A 24,330-nucleotide genomic window follows, 5' to 3' on the forward strand; every position below is an offset into this window, starting at 1 on the left:
TACACTCCCTGCCCAGGGGGTACACTCACTGCCCAGGGGGAACACGCAATGCCCAGGTGGTGCATTCGCTGCCCAGGAGTACACTAAGTACCCAGGGGGTACACTCAATGCCCAGGGGGAACACTCATTGCCCAGGGGTACAGTCACTGCCCAGGGGGTTACAATTACTGCCCAAGGGGTGCACTCAGTGCCCAGGGTTACACACACTGCCCAGGGTTACACACACTGCCCAGGGGGTATACTCACTGCCCAGGGGTACACTCACTGCCCGGCGGTACACTCACAGCCCAGGAGAACACTCGCTGCCCAAGGAGTACACACACTGTCCAGGGCGACACTCAGTGCCCAGGGGGTACACTCACTGCCCAGGGGGTACACTCACTGTCCAGGGGGTACACTCACTGCCCAGGGGGTACACACACTGCCCAGGGGGTACACTCACTGCCCAGGGGGAACACTCACTGCCCAGGGGGAACACTCACTGCCCAGGGGGAACACTCACTGCCCAAGGGGTACACTCACTGCCCAGGGGGTACACTCACTGCCCAGGGGGTACACTCAATGCCCAGGGGGTACACTCACTGCCCATGGGGTACACTCACTGCCCAGGGCTACACTCACTGCCCAGGGGGTACACTCACTGCCCAGCGGGTACACTCACTGCCCAGGGGGTACTCTCACTGTCCGGGGGTTCTCTCACTGCCCAGGGGGTACACTCACTGTCCAGGGTGACACTCAGTGCCCAGGGGGTACACTCACCGCCCAGGGGGTTACACTTAGTGTCCAGAGGGTACACTCACTGCCCAGGGGGTACAGTCACTGCCAAGAGGCACACTCACTGCCCGGGGGCACACTCATCGTCCAGGGTTACACTCACTGCCGAGGGGCGTACACTCACTGCCCAGGGGGTACACTCACTGCCCAGCGGGTACACTTACTTCCCGGGGGCATATTCACTGCCCAGGTGGTACACTCACTGCCCAGGGGGTACACTCACTGCCCAGGGGGTACACTCACTGCCCAGGGGGCACACTTACTTCCCGGGGGCATATTCACTGCCCAGGTGGTACACTTACTGCCCGGGGTTACACTCACTGCCCGGGGGTACACGCACTGCCCAGGGGAAACACTCACTGCCCGGGAGGAACACTCACGGCCCAGGGGGAACACTCACTGCCCAGGGGGATCACTCACAGCCCAGGGGGTACACGCACTGCCCAGGGAGTACACTCACTGCCCAGGGGTACACTCACTGCCCAGGGGGTACACTTACTGCCCAGGAGGTACACTCACTGCCCAGGGGGTACTCTCACTGTCCGGGGGTACACTCACTGCCCGGAGGCACACTCATCACCCAGGGGGTACATTCGCTTCCGAGGGGCGTACACTCACTGCCCAGGGGGTACAATCACTGCCCAGTGGGTACACTCACTGCCCAGGGGGTACAATCACTGCCCAGGGGGTACACTTACTTCCCGGGGGTACACTCACTGCCCAGGGGGCACACTCACTGCCCAGTGGGTACACTTACTGCCCAGGGTTACACTCACTGCCCAGGGGGCACACTCACTGCCCAGGGGGTACACTCACTGCCCAGGGGGAACACTCACTGCCCAGGGGGAGCACTCACTGCCCAGGGGGTACATTCACTGCCCAGGAGTACACTCACTGCCCAGGGGGTACACTCACTGCCCAGGGGGTACACTCGCTGCCCAGGGGGAACACTCACTGCCCAGGGTTACACTCACTGCCCAGGGGGAACACTCACTGCCCAGGGGGAACACTCACTGCACAGGGGGAGCACTCCCTGCCCAGGGGGAACACTCACTGCCCAGGGGGATCTCTCACAGCCCAGGGAGTGCACTCACTGCCCAGGGGGTACACTTACTGCCCAGGGGTACACTCACTGCCCGGGGGCACACTCACTGCCGAGGGGCATACACTCACTGCCCAGGGGGTACATTCACTGCCCAGGGGGTACACTTACTGCCCGGGGATACACTCACTGCCCAGGGGGTACACTCACTGCTCAGGGGGTACACTCACTGCCCAGGGGTACACTCACTGCTCAGGGGGTACACTCACTGCCCAGGGAGTACACTTACTGCCCGGGGGTACACTCACTGCCCAGGGGGAACACTCACTGCCCAGCGTGTACACTCACTGCCCAGGGGGTACACTCACTGCCCAGGGGGAACACTCACTACCCAGGGGGTACACTCACTGCCCAGGGGGTACAGTCACTGCCCAGGAGTAGACACACTGCCCAGGGGTACACTCACTGCCCAGGGGGTACAGTCACTGCCCAGGAGTACACACACTGCCCGGGGGTACACTCACTGCCCAGGGGGTACAGTCACTGCCCAGGAGTACACACACTGCCCGGGGGTACACTCACTGCCCAGGGGGAACACTCACTGCCCAGTGGCGTACACTCACTGCCCAGTGGAGTAGACTCATTGCCCAGGGGTTACATTCAATGCCCGGTGGGGTACACTCACTGCCCAGGGATTACACTCAATGCCCAGTGGGTTACACACAATGCCCAGTGGGGTAAACTCACTGCCCAGGTGGTACACTCACTATCCAGGGTGACACTCAGTGCCCAGGGGGTACGGTTACTTCCCAGGGGGTACACTCACTGCCCAGGGGGTACTCTCACTGTCCGGGGTTACACTCACTGCCCAGGGGGTCCACTCACTGCCCAGGGGGTCCACTCACTGCCCAGGGGGTACACTCACTGCCCAGGGGGTACACTCACTGCCCAGGGGGTACACTTACTTCCCGGGGGTATATTCACTGCCCAGGGGGTACACTCACTGCCCAGGGGGCACACTCACTGCCCAGGGGGTACACTTACTGAACGGGGTTACACTCACTGCCCAGGGGGTACACTCACTGCCCAGGGGGAACACTTACTGCCCGGGGGTACACGCACTGCCCAGGGGGAACACTCACTGCCCAGAAAGAACACTCACTGCCCAGGGATACACTCACTGCCCAGGGGGTACATTCACTGCCCAGGAGTACACTCAATGCCCAGGGGGAACACTCACTGCCCAGGGGGTACACTCACTGCCCAGGGGGAACACTCACTGCCCAGGGGGAACACTCACTGCCCAGGGGGTACACTCACTGCCCAGGGAGTGCACTCACAGCCCAGGGGGTACACTCACTGCCCAGCGTGTACACTCACTACCCAGGGGGTACACTCACTGCCCAGGGGTACACTCACTGCCCAGGGGGTACGGTTACTTCCCAGGGGGTACACTCACTGCCCAGGGGGTACTCTCACTGTCCGGGGTTACACTCACTGCCCAGGGGGTACACTCACTGTCCAGTGTGACACTCAGTGCCCAGGGGGTACACTCACTGCCCGGAGGCACACTCATCACCCAGGGGGTAAATTCACTGCCGAGGGGCGTACACATACTGCCCAGGGGTACACTCACTGCCCAGGGGGTACATTCACTGCCCAGGAGTACACTCCCTGCCCAGGGGGACACTCACTGCCCAGGGGGACCACTCACTGCCCAGTGGGGTACATTCACTGCCCAGTGGGGTACATTCACTGCCCAGTGGAGTACACTCAATACAATACAATACAATACAAATCGCTTTATTGGCATGATAAGGTACATCTTATGTTGCCAAAGCATCAAAATACATTTATGGTTGAACACATAAACGCGGTTCCATTCATACAGTGTATAAACAGGTATATCCCTGAGTTTATAAATATATTTTCGCCTTGTTTATATATACTCTTGTCTTAGTTTACTGGTTGTCCCTCTGTTCATGGCAAGCTGTAACATAGTGTGCCGCCAGTGTTACACAGCTTCTCTCCTCCCCCAGTAGGAATGGGAGTTTTTGGTTGTCAGTCAGATTTCTGAATTCAGGGCATATTTGTGAGAATTTTTGAGAGAAATTCTCTCTGATGCCCTGATATTTTCCACAGGCTGTGAGGAAGTGCATCTCTGTCTCAACTACTCCCTGACTGCAGTGAGAGCATATCCTGTCTTCTCTTGGCAGCCTGGTCTGCCTGTGTCTGCCTTTTTCGATCGCTAGGCTATGTTCGCTAAGTCTGTACCTTGTCAAGGTTCTTCTCAGTTTGTTATCCTTTACCATGGTCAGGTAATCAGCTATGTTGTATTGTCTGTTTAGGGCCAAGTAGCAATTGAGTTTGCTTTGGGTTTTTGTTGTTTCTGCCCAATATGACAGATATTTTTCCTTTTGCTTAGCGACGATTGTGTTGGGTCGAATTCTTTGTGTTACCCTGTCACTGTCCTGGGGCTGGTTATTGTTAGTATTGTTATTAGTTACTTTATTGAGTCCCAGGACTAGTTGACTGAGGGTATTCTTCTTTATGGTCAGCTCTTGGCATTTCAGGGCGTCGTAGTGATAGCATTGGGGGTTGCTCATTTGTAGGTGATTCCAAAATTTGGTGGCTCTTTTTTGGATAGTGATTATTAATGGGTATTGGCCTAGTTCCGCCCTGCATGCGTTGTTTACTGTTTTCCTTTGAGTCCGGAGGATACTTTTACAGAATTCCGCATGTAGGATCTCAATTGGGTGTTTGTCCCATTTTGCAAAATCTTGTTGTGTTAGTGGTCCCCAGACCTCACTGCCATAGAGTGCAATTGGTTCAATTACTGATTTGAAAATTTTGAGCCAAATGCTAATTGGGATTTCTATTTGGATTGATTTTTTGATGGCATAGAAAGCCCTTCTTGCTTTCTCTTTCAGTTCATTCACAGCCAGTTTGAAGTTTCCCGTAGAACTGATTTTTAAGCCCAAGTATGTGTAGTGAGTGGTTTGTTCAATTTTGGTTGTTCCTACTGTGAAATTTATTGTGGGTCCATGTTGTTTGGATCTTTGCTGGAACACAAGGGCTTTGGTTTTTTGGGGATTTATTGTCAGGGCCCAAGTCTGGCAGTACGACTCCAGCAGGTCCAGGTTCTGCTGTAGACCCTCCTTAGTTGGTGACAGCAGAACCAGGTCGTCGGCATAGAGGAGGAATTTAACCTTGGATTCATATAGGGTGAGGCCGGGTGCTGTAGATTGTTCAAGTAGTTTTGCCAATCCATTAATGTAAATATTAAAGAGTGTCGGTGAGATTGGCGAGCCCTGCGTCACCCCCCGCCCCTGTGGGAAGTATTTTGTTTGTTTGTCTCCAATTTTAACTGCACATTTATTGTTTGTATACATTGATTTAATTACATCATATGTTTTACCTCCTACCCCGCTTTCGATAAGTTTCAGGAATAAACCGTCATGCCAGATGGAGTCGAAAGCCTTCTGGAAATCTACAAAGTATGCGTAGATTTTGCTTTTGTTATGGTGAACGTGTTTGTCAATTAGGGTCTGTAGGGTGAAGATATGATCGGATGTTCTATAGTTTGGCAGGAATCCAATTTGGCTTTTACTCAAGACATTGTGCTCTTCAAGGAAGTTTATAAGTCTTTTGTTTATGATGCTACAGAATACCTTCCCCAGGTTACTGTTTACACAGATGCCTCGATAGTTGTTTGGGTCGATTTTGTCCCCACTTTTGTATATGGGTGTTATGAGTCCTTTGTTCCAGATGTCAGGGAAATAACCGACACTCAGAACCAAGTTGAAGAGTTTTAGGATAGCCAGTTTCAGTTTGTCGTCTGCGTGTTTAATCATCTCGTTTAGTATGCCGTCTGTCCCGCAAGCTTTTCCTGGTCGCAGGTCCTTGAGTTTTTCAAGAAGTTCTTTTTCTGTTATTATGGCGTCTAGCGGGTTTTGGTTATCTTTTATGGCCATTTCAAGCTTTTCAAGTTTTTTGCGTATTTGGTGTTGCTCTGGTCCTAGTGTGTTTTTCTGGTATAATTTTTCAAAGTGGTTTACCCATGTGTCCCCATTTTGAATGGACAAATCGTCGTGTTGTTTTTTGTGTAGTGTTTTCAAGTTGTCCCAGAAACAATTCGACTCAATGGATTCCTCCATGGAGCTGAGTGTATTCTTAATAAATTGCTCTTTTTTGGTCCTGAGTGTGTTTCTGTATTGTGTTAGCGTCTGACAATAAGTAAGGCGTAATTCCTCGTTTTCTGGATGTCTGTGTTTTTGGTTTGATAGTTTTCTAAGTTTTTTCCTCATGTTATGGCAATCATGGTCAAACCATTTTTCATAGTTTTTTGTTTTGGGTTTGTTCTTGCGAGCTTTCAAGTTTGCATTTGTTGCCAAATTATCAAAAATATTGTTTAGTTTACTAACTGCCCGGTTTACGCCTTCTTTATTGTGAGTGTATATGTTATCCAGAAAGGTGTCTAAGAGAGCTTGAGTTGATGCATTGCTAATTGTTTTCTGGTATTTTTCCGTGTCGTTTTTGGCCCATCTGTACGATTTTTTGGTGTTGTACAGTTTACTGGGTTGTGTTTCTATGTTGTTTGTTTCTGTCTTTTTGAGAAACATAGTAATTTGGCTGTGATCTGACAGTGTTGTTTGTGGTTTGACTGTGAATGCTCTGAAAGAGGATGGGTCCAAGTCTGTAATCATATAGTCTACTGTGCTGCAGCCAAGAGGTGAGCAGTAGGTCGATCTTCCTAGGAGGTCTCCTATGAACCTACCATTGACAATGTACAGACCCAGGTTTCGACAGAGCTGTAGTAGCTGTTTACCGTTGGTATTTGACTGCTTGTCGCAGTTATGCCTGTATGGAAGGGAAGGGATGTCAAAGTGGTTATTCCCGAATAGGTAATTGTTTCCCTGATTATTGGTGAAGTCTGGTTCTTCGCCCGTTCTTGAATTGAGGTCCCCACAGATCAACACGTTCCCCTGGGCCTGGTATTGGATAATTTCCCCCTCCATGTTGGAGAAGGTGTCCTCTTTAAAGTACGGGGAATCGATTGGAGGGATATAAAGTGCGCAAATGTAAACATCTTGGGTGTTTGAGATAATCTCCCTCTCAAGTTTGAGCCACATATGGTTTCCGCCCTTTTTTATAAATTTGATGTAATTCTTAAGTTCTGTTTTAAACCAGATCAGTATGCCTCCGGAGTCTCTGCCTTGGGTTACACTTGGTAATTTATTGGAGGGGACCACCAGCTCAGTGTAACCTTGGGGACAGCCGGTGTGTCCTTTTCCTTTATACCAAGTTTCCTGTAAAATGATAATATCTAGATCTTTAGTTTCCTCTATGAACTCTGGGGTCCTACTCTTCACTTCTCGCACTGAAGAGCGTAGACCTTGGATATTCCAGGTCGAAATATATAAGGATTTCATGTTAAGTTTTATCTTTTTCTATGATAGGTTAAAGAGTGGTACGTGTTTGTCGTGTCTAAGTGTGGGGAAAAAAAAGATCACCCCAGTTGTCTACAAAAGTTAATACAATTTGGTTACAGTTCTTTCTATTAATTAGTCCTTGATCCATAAGGTGGAAGTAGATGCTGCTGCACATCTGCTTATTGTCTCTTAATGGATTGTTTCTGTCTGAGGTATTCACTCACTGCCCAGGGGGAACACTCACAGCCCAGGGGGTACACTCACTGCCCAGGGGGTACTCTCACTGCCCAGGGGGTACACTCACTGCCCAGGGGTACACTCACTGCCCAGGGGGTATGCTTACTGCCCAGGGGGTACACTCACTGCCCAGGGGGCACACTCACTGTCCGGAGGTTCACTCACTGCCCAGGAGGTACACTCACTTTCCAGGGTGACACTCAGTGCCCAGGGGGTACACTCACCGCCCAGGGGGTTACACTTAGTGCCCAGAGGGTACACTCACTGCCCAGGGGGTACACCCACTTCCCAGGGGGTACACTTACTGCCCGGGGGTACACTCACTGCCCGGAGGCACATTCATCGCCCAGGGGGTACATTCACTGCCGAGGGGCGTACACTCACTGCCCAGGGGGTACACTCACTGCCCAGGGGGTACACTTACATCCCGGGGGTACACTCACTGCCCAGGAGGTACACTCACTGCCCAGGGGGCACATTCACTGCCCAGGGGGTACACTTACTGCCCGGGGGTACACTCACTGCCCAGGGGGAACACTCACTGCCCAGGGGGTACACTCACTGCCCAGGGGGAACACTCACTGCCCAGGGGTTCCACTCACTGCCCAGGTGTAGACTCACTGCCCAGGGGTAGACTCACTGCCCAGGGGTAAACTCACTGCCCAGACGGTACACTCGATGCCCAGTGGTACACTCAGAATCCAGGGGATAAACTCACTGCCCAGGGGGTACACCCACTGCCCAAAGGTACATTCACTGCCCAGGGGCTACACTCACTGCCCAGGGGGTACATTCACAGCCCGGGGATACACTCACTGCTCAGGAGTACACTCACTGCACAGTGGAGTAAACTCACAGCCCAGGAGAACACTCACTGCCCAGGAGAACACTCACTGCCCAGGTGGTATACTCACTGCCCAGGGGGTACACCCACTTCCCAGGGGGTACAATTACTGCCCAGGTGTACACTCACTGCCCAGGGGGTACACTCACTGCCCAGGGGGTACACTTAATTCCCGGGGGTACACTCACTGCCCAGGGGGTACACTCACTGCCCAGGGGGCACACTCACTGCCCAGGGGGTACACTGAATTCCCGGGGGTACACTCACTGCCCAGGGGGTACACTCACTGCACAGGGGGCACACTCACTGCCCAGGGGGTGCACTTACTGCCCGGGGTTACACTCACTGCCCAGGGGGTGCACTTACTGCCCGGGGTTATACTCAATGCCCAGTGGGTTACACACAATGCCCAGTGGGGTAAACTCACTGCCCAGGTGGTACGCTCACTGCCCAGGAGGCACACTCACTGCCCAGGGGGTCCACTCACTGCCCAGGGGGTCCACACAATACAATACAAATCGCTTTATTGGCATGATAAGGTACATCTTATGTTGCCAAAGCATCAAAATACATTTATGGTTGAACACATAAACGCGGTTCCATTCATACAGTGTATAAACAGGTATATCCCTGAGTTTATAAATATATTTTCGCCTTGTTTATATATACTCTTGTCTTAGTTTACTGGTTGTCCCTCTGTTCATGGCAAGCTGTAACATAGTGTGCCGCCAGTGTTACACAGCTTCTCTCCTCCCCCAGTAGGAATGGGAGATTTTGGTTGTCAGTCAGATTTCTGAATTCAGGACATATTTGTGAGAATTTTTGATAGAAATTCTCTCTGATGCCCTGATATTTTCCACAGGCTGTGAGGAAGTGCATCTCTGTCTCAACTACTCCCTGACTGCAGTGAGAGCATAGCCTGTCTTCTCTTGGCAGCCTGGTCTGCCTGTGTCTGCCTTTTTCGATCGCTAGGCTATGTTCGCTAAGTCTGTACCTTGTCAAGGTTCTTCTCAGTTTGTTATCCTTTACCATGGTCAGGTAATCAGCTATGTTGTATTGTCTGTTTAGGGCCAAGTAGCAATTGAGTTTGCTTTGGGTTTTTGTTGTTTCTGCCCAATATGACAGATATTTTTCCTTTTGCTTAGCGACGATTGTGTTGGGTCGAATTCTTTGTGTTACCCTGTCACTGTCCTGGGGCTGGTTATTGTTAGTATTGTTAGTAGTTACTTTATTGAGTCCCAGGACTAGTTGACTGAGGGTATTCTTCTTTATGGGTATTCAACCCACTGGGCATTGAGTGCAACCCCTGGGCAGTGAGTGTAACCCATGGGCATTGCATGTACCCCACTGGGTATTGACTGTAACCCCTGGGCAGTGAGTGTACTCCACAGGGCAGTGAATGTACCCCACTGGGCAGTGAGTGTTCCCCCTGGGCAGTGAGTGTCCCCCTGGGCAGTGAGTGTACCCCCTGGGCAGTGAGTGTACACCCTGGGCAGTGAGTGTATCCCTGCGCAGTGAGTGTACCCCCTGGGAAGTGAGTGTATGCCTCTCGGCAGTGAGTGTACCCTCTGGGCAGTGAGTGTGCCCCCGGGCAGTGAGTGCACCCCCTGGGCAGTGAATGTGCCCCCTGGGCAGTGAGTGTACCCCCGGGAATTCAGTGTACCCCCTGGGCAGCCTGGTCTGCCTGTGTCTGCCTTTTTCGATCGCACACACTGCCCAGGGGGTCCACTCACTGCCCAGGGGGTACACTCACTGCCCAGGGGGTACACTCACTGCCCAGGGGGTACACTTACTTCCCGGGGGTATATTCACTGCCCAGGGGGTACACTCACTGCCCAGGGGGCACACTCACTGCCCAGGGGGTACACTGACTGAACGGGGTTACACTCACTGCCCAGGGGGTACACTCACTGCCCAGGGGGAACACTTACTGCCCGGGGGTACACGCACTGCCCAGGGGGTACACTCACTGCCCAGAAAGAACACTCACTGCCCAGGGATACACTCACTGCCCAGGGGGTACATTCACTGCCCAGGAGTACACTCAATGCCCAGGGGGAACACTCACTGCCCAGGGGGTACACTCACTGCCCAGGGGGAACACTCACTGCCCAGGGGGAACACTCACTGCCCAGGGGGTACACTCACTGCCCAGGGAGTGCACTCACAGCCCAGGGGGTACACTCACTGCCCAGCGTGTACACTCACTACCCAGGGGGTACACTCACTGCCCAGGGGTACACTCACTGCCCAGGGGGTACGGTTACTTCCCAGGGGGTACACTCACTGCCCAGGGGGTACTCTCACTGTCCGGGGTTACACTCACTGCCCAGGGGGTACACTCACTGTCCAGGGTGACACTCAGTGCCCAGGGGGTACGGTTACTTCCCAGGGGGTACACTCACTGCCCAGGGGGTACTCTCACTGTCCGGGGTTACACTCACTGTCCAGGGGGTCCACTCACTGCCCAGGGGGTCCACTCACTGCCCAGGGGTTCCACTCACTGCCCAGGGGGTACACTCACTGCCCAGGGGGTACACTCACTGCCCAGGGGGTACACTTACTTCCCGGGGGTATATTCACTGCCCAGGGGGTACACTCACTGCCCAGGGGGCACACTCACTGCCCAGGGGGTACACTTACTGAACGGGGTTACACTCAATGCCCAGGGGGTACACTCACTGCCCAGGGGGAACACTTACTGCCCGGGGGTACACGCACTGCCCAGGGGGAACACTCACTGCCCAGAAAGAACACTCACTGCCCAGGGATACACTCACTGCCCAGGGGGTACATTCACTGCCCAGGAGTACACTCAATGCCCAGGGGGAACACTCACTGCCCAGGGGGTACACTCACTGCCCAGGGGGAACACTCACTGCCCAGGGGGAACACTCACTGCCCAGGGGGTACACTCACTGCCCAGGGAGTGCACTCACAGCCCAGGGGGTACACTCACTGCCCAGCATGTACACTCACTACCCAGGGGGTACACTCACTGCCCAGGGGTACACTCACTGCCCAGGGGTTACGGTTACTTCCCAGGGGGTACACTCACTGCCCAGGGGGTACTCTCACTGTCCGGGGTTACACTCACTGCCCAGGGGGTACACTCACTGTCCAGTGTGACACCCAGTGCCCAGGGGGTACACTCACTGCCCGGAGGCACACTCATCACCCAGGGGGTACATTCACTGCCGAGGGGCGTACACTCACTGCCCAGGGCGTACACTCACTGCCCAGGGGGTACACTCACTGCCCAGGGGGTACACTCACTGCCAAGTGGTACACATACTGCCCAGGGGTACACTCACTGCCCAGGGGGTACATTCACTGCCCAGGAGTACACTCCCTGCCCAGGGGGACACTCACTGCCCAGGGGGAACACTCACTGCCCAGTGGGGTACATTCACTGCCCAGGAGTACACTCCCTGCCCAGGGGGACACTCACTGCCAAGGGGGAACACTCACTGCCCAGGGAGAACACTCACTGCCCAGTGGAGTACACTCACTGCCCAGGGGTTTCACTCAATACTCAGTGGGGTACACGCAATGCCCATGGGTTACACTCACTGCCCAGGGTTTGCACTCAATGCCAAGTGGGGTAAACTCGCTGCCCAGGGCGTACGCTCACTGCCCAGGGGGTACAGTCACTGCCCAGGGTGTCCACTCACTGCCCAGGGGTTCCACTCACTGCCCAGGGTTCCACTCATTGCCCAGGGGTTACACTCACTGCCCAGGGGTACACTCAATGCCCAGTGGTACACTCAGAATCCAGGGGGTAAATTCACTGCCTAGGGGGTACACCCGCTGCCCAAATGTACACTCACTGCCCAGGGGGTACACTCACTGCCCAGGGAGTACACTTACTGCCCGGGGGTACACTCACTGCCCAGGGGGAACACTCACTGCCCAGCGTGTACACTCACTCTCCAGGGGGTACACTCACTGCCCAGGGGGAACACTCACTGGCCAGGGGTACACTCACTGCCCAGGGGGTACAGTCACTGCCCAGGGAGTACACACACTGCCCGGGGGTACACTCACTGCCCAGGGGGAACACTCACTGCCCGGGGGTACACTCACTGGCCAGGGGTACACACACTGCCCAGTGGGGTACACTCACTGCCCAGGGGTTACACTCAATGCCCAGTGGGGTACACTCACTGCCCAGGGGTTACACTCAATGCCCAGTGGGGTAAACTCACTGCCCAGGGGGTACGCTCACTGCCCAGGGGGCAAACTCGCTGCCCAGGGGGTCCACTCACTGCCCAGGGGGTCCACACAATGCCCAGGGAGTCCACGCACTGCCCAGGGGGTACACTCACTGCCCAGGGGGTAAACTCACTGCCCAGGGGGTACACTTACTTCCCGGGGGTACATTCACTGCCCAGGGGGTACACTCACTGCCCAGGGGGAACACTCACTGCCCGGGGAAACACGCACGGCCCAGGGGGTACAGTCACTGCCCAGGAGTACACACACAGCCCGGGGGTACACTCACTGCCCAGGGGGAACAATCACTGCCCAGTGTGGTACACTCACTGCCCAGCGGAGTAGACTCACTGCCCAGGGGTTATACTCAATGCCCAGTGGGGTACACTCACTGCCCAGGGGTTACACTCAATGCCCAGTGGGTTACACTCAATGCCCAGTGGGGTAAACTCACTGCCCAGGTGGTACGCTCACTGCCCAGGGGGCACACTCACTGCCCAGGGGGTCCACTCACTGCCCGGGGTTACACTCACTGTCCAGGGGGTGCACTCACTGCCCAGGGGGAACACTCACTGCCCAGGGGTACACGCACTGCCCAGGGGGAACACTCACTGCCCAGGAGGAACACTCACTGCCCAGGGATACACTCACTGCCCAGGGGGTACATTCACTGCCCAGGAGTACACTCAATGCCCAGGGGGTACACTCACTGCCCAGGGGGTACGCTCACTGCCCAGGGGGAACACTCACTGCCCAGGGGGAACACTCACTGCCCAGGGGGTACACTTACTGCCCGGTGTTACACTCACTGCCCAGGGGGTAAACACACTGCCCAGGGGGAACACTCACTGCCCAGGGGGTACACTCACTGCCCAGGGGGTACACTTACTGCCCGGGGTTACACTCACTGCCCAGGGGGTAAACTCACTGCCCAGGGGGAACACTCACTGCCCAGGGGGTACACTCACTGCCCAGGGGGTACATTCACTGCCCAGGAGTACACTCACTGCCCAGGGGGTACACTCACTGCCCAGGGGGTTCACTCGCTGCCCAGGGGGAACACTCACTGCCCAGGGTTACACTCACTGCCCAGGCAGAACACTCACTGCCCAGGGGGAACACTCACTGCCCAGGGTTCACTCACTGCCCAGGGGGAACACTCACTGCCCAGGGGGTACACTCACTGCCCAGGGGGTACATTCACTGCCCAGGGGGTACATTCACTGCCCAGGAGTACACTCACTGCCCAGGGGGTACACTCACTGCCCAGGGGGTACACTCACTGCCCAGGGGGAACACTCACTGCCCAGGGGGAACACTCACTGCCCAGGGGGTACATTCACTGCCCAGGGGTACACACACTGCCCAGGGGGTACGCTTACTGCCCAGGGGGTACACTCACTGCCCAGGGGGTACTCTCACTGTCCGGGGGTACACTCACTGCCCAGGGGGTGAACTCACAGTCCAGGGTGACACTCAGTGCCCAGGGGGTACACTCACTGCCCGGAGGCACACTCATCACCCAGGGGGTACATTCACTGCCGAGGGGCGTACACTCACTGCCCAGGGGGTACAATCACTGCCCAGGAGGTACACTTACTGCCCGGGGTTACACTCACTGCCCAGGGGGTAAACTCACTGCCCAGGGGGAACACTCACTGCCCGGGGGGTACACTCACAGCCCAGGGGGTACATTCACTGCCCAGGAGTACACTCACTGCCCAGCGGGTACACTCACTGCCCAGGGTTACACTCACTGCCCAGGGAGAACACTCACTGCCCAGGGGGAACACTCACTGCCCAGGGTTCACTCACTGCCCAGGGGGAACACTCACTGCCCAGGGGGAACACTCACTGCCCAGGGGGAGCACTCACTGCCCAGGGGGAACACTCACTGCCCAGGGGGATCTCTCACAGCCCAGGGGGTGCACTCACTGCCCGGGGGCACACTCACTGCCCAGAGGGTACACTCACTGCCGAGAGGCATACACTCACTTCCCAGGGGGTACACTCACTGCGCAGGGGGTGCACTTACTGCCCGGGGATAAACTCACTGCCCAGGGGGTGCACTCACTGCCCAGGGGGTACACTTACTGCCTAGGGATACACTCACTGCCCAGGGGGTACACTCACTGCCCAGGGGGAGCACTCACTGCCCAGGGGGACACTCACTGCCCAGGGGGAACACTCACTGCCCAGGGGGAGCACTCACTGCCCAGGGGGAACACTCACTGCCCAGGGGGATCTCTCACAGCCCAGGGGGTGCAATCACTGCCCAGGGGGTACACTTACTGCCCAGGGGTACACTCACTGCCCGGGGGCACACTCACTGCCCAGAGTGTACACTCACTGCCGAGGGGCATACACTCACTGCCCAGGGGTTACATTCACTGCCCAGGGGGTATACTTACTGCCCAGGGATACACTCACTGCCCAGGGTGTACACTCACTGCCCAGGGGGTACACTCACTGCCCAGGGGGACACTCACTGCCCAGGGGGAACACTCACTGCCCAGTGGGGTACATTCACTGCCCTGTGGAGTACACTCACTGCCCAGGGGTTACAGTCAATACCCAGTGGGGTACATGCAATGCCCATGGGTTACACTCACTGCCCAGGGGTTGCACTCAATGCCCAGTGGGTTGAATACCCATAAAGAAGAATACCCTCAGTCAACTAGTCCTGGGACTCAATAAAGTAACTACTAACAATACTAACAATAACCAGCCCCAGGACAGTGACAGGGTAACACAAAGAATTCGACCCAACACAATCGTCGCTAAGCAAAAGGAAAAATATCTGTCATATTGGGCAGAAACAACAAAAACCCAAAGCAAACTCAATTGCTACTTGGCCCTAAACAGACAATACAACATAGCTGATTACCTGACCATGGTAAAGGATAACAAACTGAGAAGAACCTTGACAAGGTACAGACTTAGCGAACATAGCCTAGCGATCGAAAAAGGCAGACACAGGCAGACCAGGCTGCCAAGAGAAGACAGGCTATGCTCTCACTGCAGTCAGGGAGTAGTTGAGACAGAGATGCACTTCCTCACAGCCTGTGGAAAATATCAGGGCATCAGAGAGAATTTCTATCAAAAATTCTCACAAATATGCCCTGAATTCAGAAATCTGACTGACAACCAAAAACTCCCATTCCTACTGGGGGAGGAGAGAAGCTGTGTAACACTGGTGGCACACTATGTTACAGCTTGCCATGAACAGAGGGACAACCAGTAAACTAAGACAAGGATATATATAAACAAGGCGAAAATATATTTATAAACTCAGGGATATACCTGTTTATACACTGTATGAATGGAACCGCGTTTATGTGTTCAACCATAAATGTATTTTGATGCTTTGGCAACATAAGATGTAACTTATCATGCCAATAAAGCGATTTGTATTGTATTATATTGGGTTACACTCAATGCCAAGTGGTGTAAACTCACTGCCCAGGATGTACGCTCACTGCCCAGGGGGTACACTCACTGCCCAGGGCGTCCACTCACTGCCCAGGGGTTCCACTCACTGCCCAGGGTTCCACTCACTGCCCAGGGGGTACACTCACTGCCTAGGGGTACACTCAATGCCCAGTGGTACACTCAGAATCCAGGGGGTAAACTCACTGCCCAGGGGCTACACCCACTGCCCAAATGTACACTCACTGCCCAGGGGGTACACTCACTGCCCAGGGGGTACATTCACTGCCCAGTGGAGTACACTCACTGCCCAGGGGTTACACTCAATACCCAGTGGGGAACACTCAATGCCCATGGGTTACACTCACTTTCCAGGGTGACACTCAGTGCCCAGGGGGTACACTCATCGCCCAGGGGGTTACACTTAGTGTCCAGAGGGTACACTCACTGCCCAGGGGGTACACCCACTTCCCAGGGGGTACACTCACTGCCCGGGGGTACACTCACTGCCCAGGGGGTACACTTACTGCCCGGAGGTACACTCACTGCCCGGGGGCACACTCATCGTCCAGAGGTACACTCACTCCCGAGGGGCGTACACTCACTGCCCAGGGGGTACACTCACTGCCCAGGGGGTACACTTACTTCCCGGGGGTATATTCACTGCCCAGGGGGTACACTCACTGCCCAGGGGGCACAATTACTGCCCAGGGGGTACACTTACTGCCCGGGGTTACACTCACTGCCCAGGGGGTACACTCACTGCCCAGGGGGAACACTCACTGCCCAGGGGGTACACTCACTGCCCAGGGGGAACACTCACTGCCCAGGGGGAACACTCACTGCCCAGGGGGTACACTCACTGCCCGGGTGTACACGCACTGCCCAGGAGGAACACTCACTGCCCAGGGGGAACACTCACTGCCCAGGGATACACTCACTGCCCAGGGGGCACATTCACTGCCCAGGGGGTACACTCACTGCCCAGGGGGAACACTCACTGCCCAGGGGGAACACTCACTGCCCAGGGGGAGCACACACTGCCCAGGGGGTACACTTCCTTCCCGGGTGTACTCTCACTGTCCAGGGGGCACATTCACTGCCCAGGGGGTACACTTACTGCCCCGGGTTACACTCACTGCCCAGGGGGTACACTCACTGCCCAGGGGGAACACTCACTGCCCAGGGGGAACACTCACTGCCCAGGTGGTACACTCACTGCCCAGGGGGAACACTCACTGCCCAGGGGGAACACTCACTGCCCAGGGGGAACACTCACTGCCCAGGGTTCTCTCACTGCCCAGGGGGAACACTCACTGCCCAGGGGGAGCACTCACTGCCCAGGGGGAACACACACTGCCCAGGGGGATCTCTCACAGCCCAGGGGGTGCACTCACTGCCCAGGGGGTAAACTTACTGCCCAGTGGTACAACAATACAACATAGCTGATTACCTGACCATGGTAAAGGATAACAAACTGAGAAGAACCTTGACAAGGTACAGATTTAGCGAACATAGCCTAGCGACCGAAAAAGGCAGACACAGGCAGACCAGGCTGCCAAGAGAAGACAGGATATGCTCTCACTGCAGTCAGGGAGTAGTTGAGACAGAGATGCACTTCCTCACAGCCTGTGGAAAATATCAGGGCATCAGAGAGAATTTCTATCAAAAATTCTCACAAATATGCCCTGAATTCAGAAATCTGACTGACAACCAAAAACTCCCATTCCTACTGGGGGAGGAGAGAAGCTGTGTAACACTGGCGGCACACTATGTTACAGCTTGCCATGAACAGAGGGACAACCAGTAAACTAAGACAAGAGTATATATAAACAAAGCGAAAATATATTTATAAACTCAGGAATATACCTGTTTATACACTGTATGAATGAAACTGCGTTTATGTGTTCAACCATAAATGTATTTTGATGCTTTGGCAACATAAGATGTACCTTATCATGCCAATAAAGCGATTTGTATTGTATTATTGTATTGTATTGGTACACTCACTGCCCGGGGGCACACTCACTGCCCAGAGGCTACACTCACTGCCGAGGGGCATACACTCACTGCCCAGGGGGTACACTTACTGCCCGGGGATACACTCACTGCCCAGGGGGTACACTCACTGCCCAGGGGGTACGCTCACTGCCCAGGTGTACACATACTGCCCAGGGGTACACTCACTGCCCAGGGGGTACATTCACTGCCCAGGTGTACACTCCCTGCCCAGGGGGACACTCACTGCCCAGGGGGAACACTCACTGCCCAGTGGGTACATTCACTGCCCAGTGGAGTACACTCACTGCCCAGGGGTTACACTCAATACCCAGTGGGGCACACTCAATGCCCATGGGTTACACTCACTGCCCAGGGGTTACACTCAATGCCTGTGGGTTACACTCAATGCCAAGTGGGGTAAACTCACTGCCCAGAGTGTACGCTCACTGCCCAGGGGTACACTCACTGCCCAGGGCGTCCACTCACTGCCCAGGCGTTCCACTCACTGCCCAGGGTTCCACTCACTGCCCAGGGGCTACACTCACTGCCCAGGGGTACACTCAATGCCCAGTGGCACACTCAGAATCCAGGGGGTAAACTCACTGCCCAGGAGGTACACCCACTGCCCAAATGTACACTCACTGCCCAGGGGGTACACTCACTGCCCAGGGAGTACACTTACTGCCCGGGGGTACACTCACTGCCCAGGGGGAACACTCACTGCCCTGCATGTACAGTCACTGCCCAGGGGGTACACTCACTGCCCAGCGGGAACACTCACTGCCCAGGGGGTACACTCACTGCCCAGGGGGAACACTCACTGCCCAGGGGGTACACTCACTGCCCAGGGTGTACAGTCACTCCCCAGGAGTACACTCACTGCCCAGGGGTACACTCACTGCCCAGGGGGAACACTCACTGCCCAGTGGGGTACACTCACTGCCCAGTGGAGCACACTCACTGCCCAGGGGTTACACTCAATGCCCAGTGGGGTACACTCACTGCCCAGGGGTTACACTCAATGCCCAGTGGGTTACACTCAATGCCCAGTGGGGTAAACTCACTACCCTGGGGGTACACTCACTGCCCAGGCGGTACGCTCACTGCCCAGGGCGCACACTCATGGCCCAGGGGGTCCACTCACTGCCCAAGGGGTCCACTCACTGCCCAGGGGGTCCACTCACTGCCCAGGGGGCACACTCACTGCCCAGGGGTAGACTTACTGCCCAGGGGTAAACTCACTGCCCAGACGGTACACTCAATGCCCAGTGGTACACTCAGAATCCAGGGGGTAAACTCACTGCCCAGGGGGTGCACCCATTGCCCAAAGGTACACTCACTGCCCAGGTGCTACACTCACTGCCCAGGGGGTACACTCACAGCCCGGGGATACACTCTCTGCCCAGGAGTACCCTCACTGCACAGTGGAGTAAACTCACAGCCCAGGAGAACACTCACAGCCCAGGAGAACACTCACTGACCAGCTGGTATAATCACTGCCCAGGGGGTATACTCACTGCCCAGGGGGTATACTCACTGCCCAGGGGTTCCACTCACTGCTCAGGGGGTATACTCACTGCCCAGGGGTTCCACTCACTGCTCAGGGGGTCCACTCACTGCTCAGGGGGTCCACTCACTGCCCAGGGGTTCCACTCACTGCCCAGGGGACCACTCACTGCCCAGGGGTAGTCGCACTGCCCAGGGGTAGACTCACTGCCCAGGGGTAAACTCACTGCCCAGATGGTACACCCGATGCCCAGTGGCACACTCAGAATCCAGGGGATAAACTCACTACCCAGGGGGTACACCCACTGCCCAAAGGTACACTCGCTGCCAAGGGGCTACACTCACTGCCCAGGGGGTACACTCACAGCCCGGGGATACACTCTCTGCTCAGGAGTACACTCACTGCACAGTGGAGTAAACTCACAGCCCAGGAGAACACTCACTGCCCAGGTGGTATACTCACTGCCCAGGGGGTACACTCACTGCCCAAAGGTACATTCGCTGCCCAGGGGCTACACTCACTGCCCAGGGGGTACACTCACAGCCCGGGGATACACTCTCTGCTCAGGAGTACACTCACTGCACAGTGGAGTAAACTCACAGCCCAGGAGAACACTCACAGCCCAGGAGAACACTCACTGCCCAGGTGGTATACTCACTGCCCAGGGGGTACACCCACTTCCCAGGGGGTACACTTACTGCCCGGGGGTACACTCACTGCCCGGGGGCACTCTCATCACCCAGGGGTACACTCACTGCCGAGGGGCATACACTCACTGCCCAGGGGGTACATTCACTGCCCGGGGGTACACTCACTGCCTGGGGGCACTCTCATCACCCAGGGGTACACTCACTGCCGAGGGGCGTACACTCACTGCCCAGGGGGTACATTCACTGCCCAGGGGGTAAACTTAATTCCCAGGTACACTCACTGCCCAGGGGGCACACTCACTGCCCAGGGGGTACACCCACTTCCCAGGGGGTACACTTACTGACCGGGGGTACACTCACTGCCCGGGGGCACTCTCATCACCCAGGGGTACACTCACTGCCGAGGGGCATACACTCACTGCCCAGGGGGTACATTCACTGCCCAGGGGTACACTCACTGCCTAGGGGGAACACTCACTGCCCAGGGGGAATACTCACTGCCCAGGGGGATCACTCACAGCCCAGGGGATACACTCACTGCCCAGGGGGTGCACTCACTGCCCAGGGGGTACACTCACTGCCCAGGGGGCACTCTCACTGTCCGGGGGTTCGCTCACTGCCCAGGGGGTACACTCAGTTTCCAGGGTGACACTCATTGCCCAGGGGGTACACTCAACGCCCGGGGGTTACACTTAGTGCCCAGAGGGTACACTCACTGCCCAGGGGGTACACCCACTTCCCAGGGGGTACAATTACTGCCCGGGGGTACACTCACTGCCCGGAGGCACACTCATCTCCCAGGGGTTACATTCACTGCCGAGGGGCGTCCACACACTGCCCAGGGGGTACACTCACTGCCCAGGGGGTACATTTACTTCCCGGGGCTACACTCACTGCCCAGGGGGTACACTCACTGCCCAGGGGGCACACTCACTGCCCAGGGGGTACACTTACAGCCCGGGGGTACACTCACTGCCCAGGGGGAACACTCACTGCCCAGGGGGAACACTCACTGCCCAGGGGGTACACTCACTGCCTGGGGTTCACTCACTGCCCAGGGGTTACACCCACTGCCCAGGGGGTACAATCACAGCTCAGGGGGGTGCACTCACTGCCCAGGGGTTCACTCGCTGCCCAGGGGGAACACTCACTGCCCAACGGGTACACTCACTGCCCAGGGTTCACTCACTGCCCAGGGGGAACACTCACTGCCCAGGGGGAACACTCACTGCCCAGGGGGAACACTCACTGCCCAGGGATGGCACTCACTGCCCAGGGGGAATACTCACTGCCCAGGGGGATCTCTCACAGCCCAGGGGGTGCACTCACTGCCCAGGGGGTACACTCACTGCCCAGGGGGTACACTTACTGCCCGGGGATACACTCACTGCCCAGGTGGTACACTCACTGCCAAAGGGGTACACTCACTGCCCAGGGGTACACACACTGCCCATGGGTACACTCACTGCCCAGGGGGTACATTCACTGCCCAGGAGTACACTCCCTGCCCAGGGGGACACTGACTGCCCAGGGGGAACACTCATTGCCCAGTGGGTTACATTCACTGCCCAGTAGAGTACACTCACTGCCCAGGGGTTGCACTCAATACCCAGTGGGGTACACTCAATGCCCAGGGGTTACACTCACTGCCCAGGGGTTCCACTCAATGCCCAGTGGGTTTCACTCAATGCCAAGTGGGGTAAACTCACTGCCCAGGGTGTACGCTCACTGCCCAGGAGGTACACTCACTGCCCAGGGCGTCCACTCACTGCCCAGGGCGTCCACTCACTGCCCAGGGGTTCCACTCACTGCCCAGGGGTACACTCAATGCCCAGTGGTACACTCAGAATCCAGGGGGTAAACTCGCTGCCCAGGGGGTACACCCACTGCCCAAATGTACACTCTCTGCCCAGGGGGTACACTCACTGCCCAGGGAGTACACTTACTGCCCGGGGGTACACTCACTGCCCAGGGTGAACACTCACTGCCCAGAGTGTACACTCACTGCCCAGGGGGTACACTCACTGCCCAGGGGGTACACTCACTGCCCAGGGGCTACACTCACTGCCCAGGAGTACACTCAATGCCCAGTGGTACACTCAGTATCCAGGGGGTAAACTCACTGCCCAGGGGGCACACCCATTGCCCAAATGTGCACTCACTGCCCAGGGGGTACATTCACTGCCCAGGGAGTACACTTACTGCCCGGGGGTACACTCACTGCCCAGGGGGAACACTCACTGCCTAGCGTGTACACTCACTGCCCAGGGGGTACACTCACTGCCCAGGGGGAACACTCACTGCCTGGGGGTACACTCACTGCCCAGGGGGAACACTCACTGCCCAGCGTGTACACTCACTGCCCAGGGGGTACACTCACTGCTCAGGGGGAACACTCACTGCCCAGTGGGGTACACTCACTGCCCAGTGGAGTAGACTCACTGCCCATGGGTTACACTCAATGCCCAGTGGGGTACACTCACTGCCCAGGGGTTACACTCAATGCCCAGTGGGTTACACTCAATGCCCAGTGGGGTAAACTCACTGCCCAGGGGGTACGCTCACAGCCCAGGGGGCACACTCACTGCCCAGGGGGTCCACTCACTGCCCAGGGGGTCCACTCACTGCCCAGGGGGTCCAGTCACTGCCCAGGGGGTACACTCACTGCCCAGGGGTAGACTCACTGCCCAGGGGTAAACTCACTGCCCAGACGGTACACTCAACGCCCAGTGGTACACTCAGAATCCAGGGGGTATACTCACTGCCCAGGGGGTACACTCACTGCTCAGGGGGTCCACTCACTGCCCAGGGGTTCCACTCAATTCCCAGGGGGTCCACTCACTGCCCAGGGGGTACACTCACTGCCCAGGGGGTACACTCACTGCCCAGGGGTAGACTCACTGCCCAGGGGGTACACTCACTGCCCAGGGGGAACACTCACTGCCTGGGGTTCACTCACTGCCCAGGGGCATACACTCACGGCCCAGGGGGTACACTCACTGCCCAGGGGGTACAATTACTGCCCGGTGATACACTCACTGCCCAGGGGGTACACTCACTGCCCAGGGGTAAACTCACTGCCCAGACGGTACAATCAATGCCCAGTGGTACACTCAGAATCCAGGGGGTATACTCACTGCCCAGGGGGTACACTCACTGCTCAGGGGGTCCACTCACTGCCCAGGGGTTCCACTCAATTCCCAGGGGGTCCACTCACTGCCCAGGGGGTACACTCACTGCCCAGGGGGTACACTCACTGCCCAGGGGTAGACTCACTGTCCAGGGGGTACACTCACTGCCCAGGGGGAACACTCACTGCCTGGGGTTCACTCACTGCCCAGGGGCATACACTCACGGCCCAGGGGGTACACTCACTGCCCAGGGGGTACAATTACTGCCCGGTGATACACTCACTGCCCAGGGGGTACACTCACTGCCCAGGGGTACACATACTGCCCAGGGGTACACTTAATGCCCAGGGGGTACATTCTGTGTAACACTGTGTATACAAGCTGTGTAACTCTGGCGGCACACTATGTTACAGCTTGCCATGAACAGAGGGACAACCAGCAAACTAAGACAAGAGTATATATAAACAAGGCGAAAATATATTTATAAACTCAGGGATATACCTGTTTATACACTGTATGAATGGAACCGCGTTTATGTGTTCAACCATAAATGTATTTTGATGCTTTGGCAACATAAGATGTACCTTATCATGCCAATAAAGCGATTTGTATTGTATTGTATTGTACATTCACTGCCCAGGGGGACACTCACTGCCCAGGGGGAACACTCACTGCCCAGTGGGGTACATTCACTGCCCAGTGGAGTACATTCACTGCCCAGGGGTTACACTCAATACCCAGTGGGGTACACTCAATGCCCAGGGGTTACACTCAGTGCCCAGGGGTTACACTCAATGCCCAGTGGGTTACACTCAATGCCAAGTGGGGTAAACTCACTGCCCAGGGTGTACGCTCACTGCCGAGGGGGTACACTCACTGCCCAGGGCGTCCACTCACTGCCCAGTGGTTCCACTCACTGCCCAGGGTTCCACTCACTGCCCAGGGGGTACACTCACTGCCCAGGGGGTACACTCACAGCCCAGGGGGTACACCCACTGCCCAAAGGTACACTCGCTGCCCAGGGGCTACACTCACTGCCCAGGCGGTACACTCACAGCCCGGGGATAC

Source organism: Somniosus microcephalus, chromosome 3, assembly GCF_052327205.1.
Source record: "Somniosus microcephalus isolate GS21.2 chromosome 3, FLI_Smic_1.0, whole genome shotgun sequence".
Classification (NCBI taxonomy): domain Eukaryota; kingdom Metazoa; phylum Chordata; class Chondrichthyes; order Squaliformes; family Somniosidae; genus Somniosus; species Somniosus microcephalus.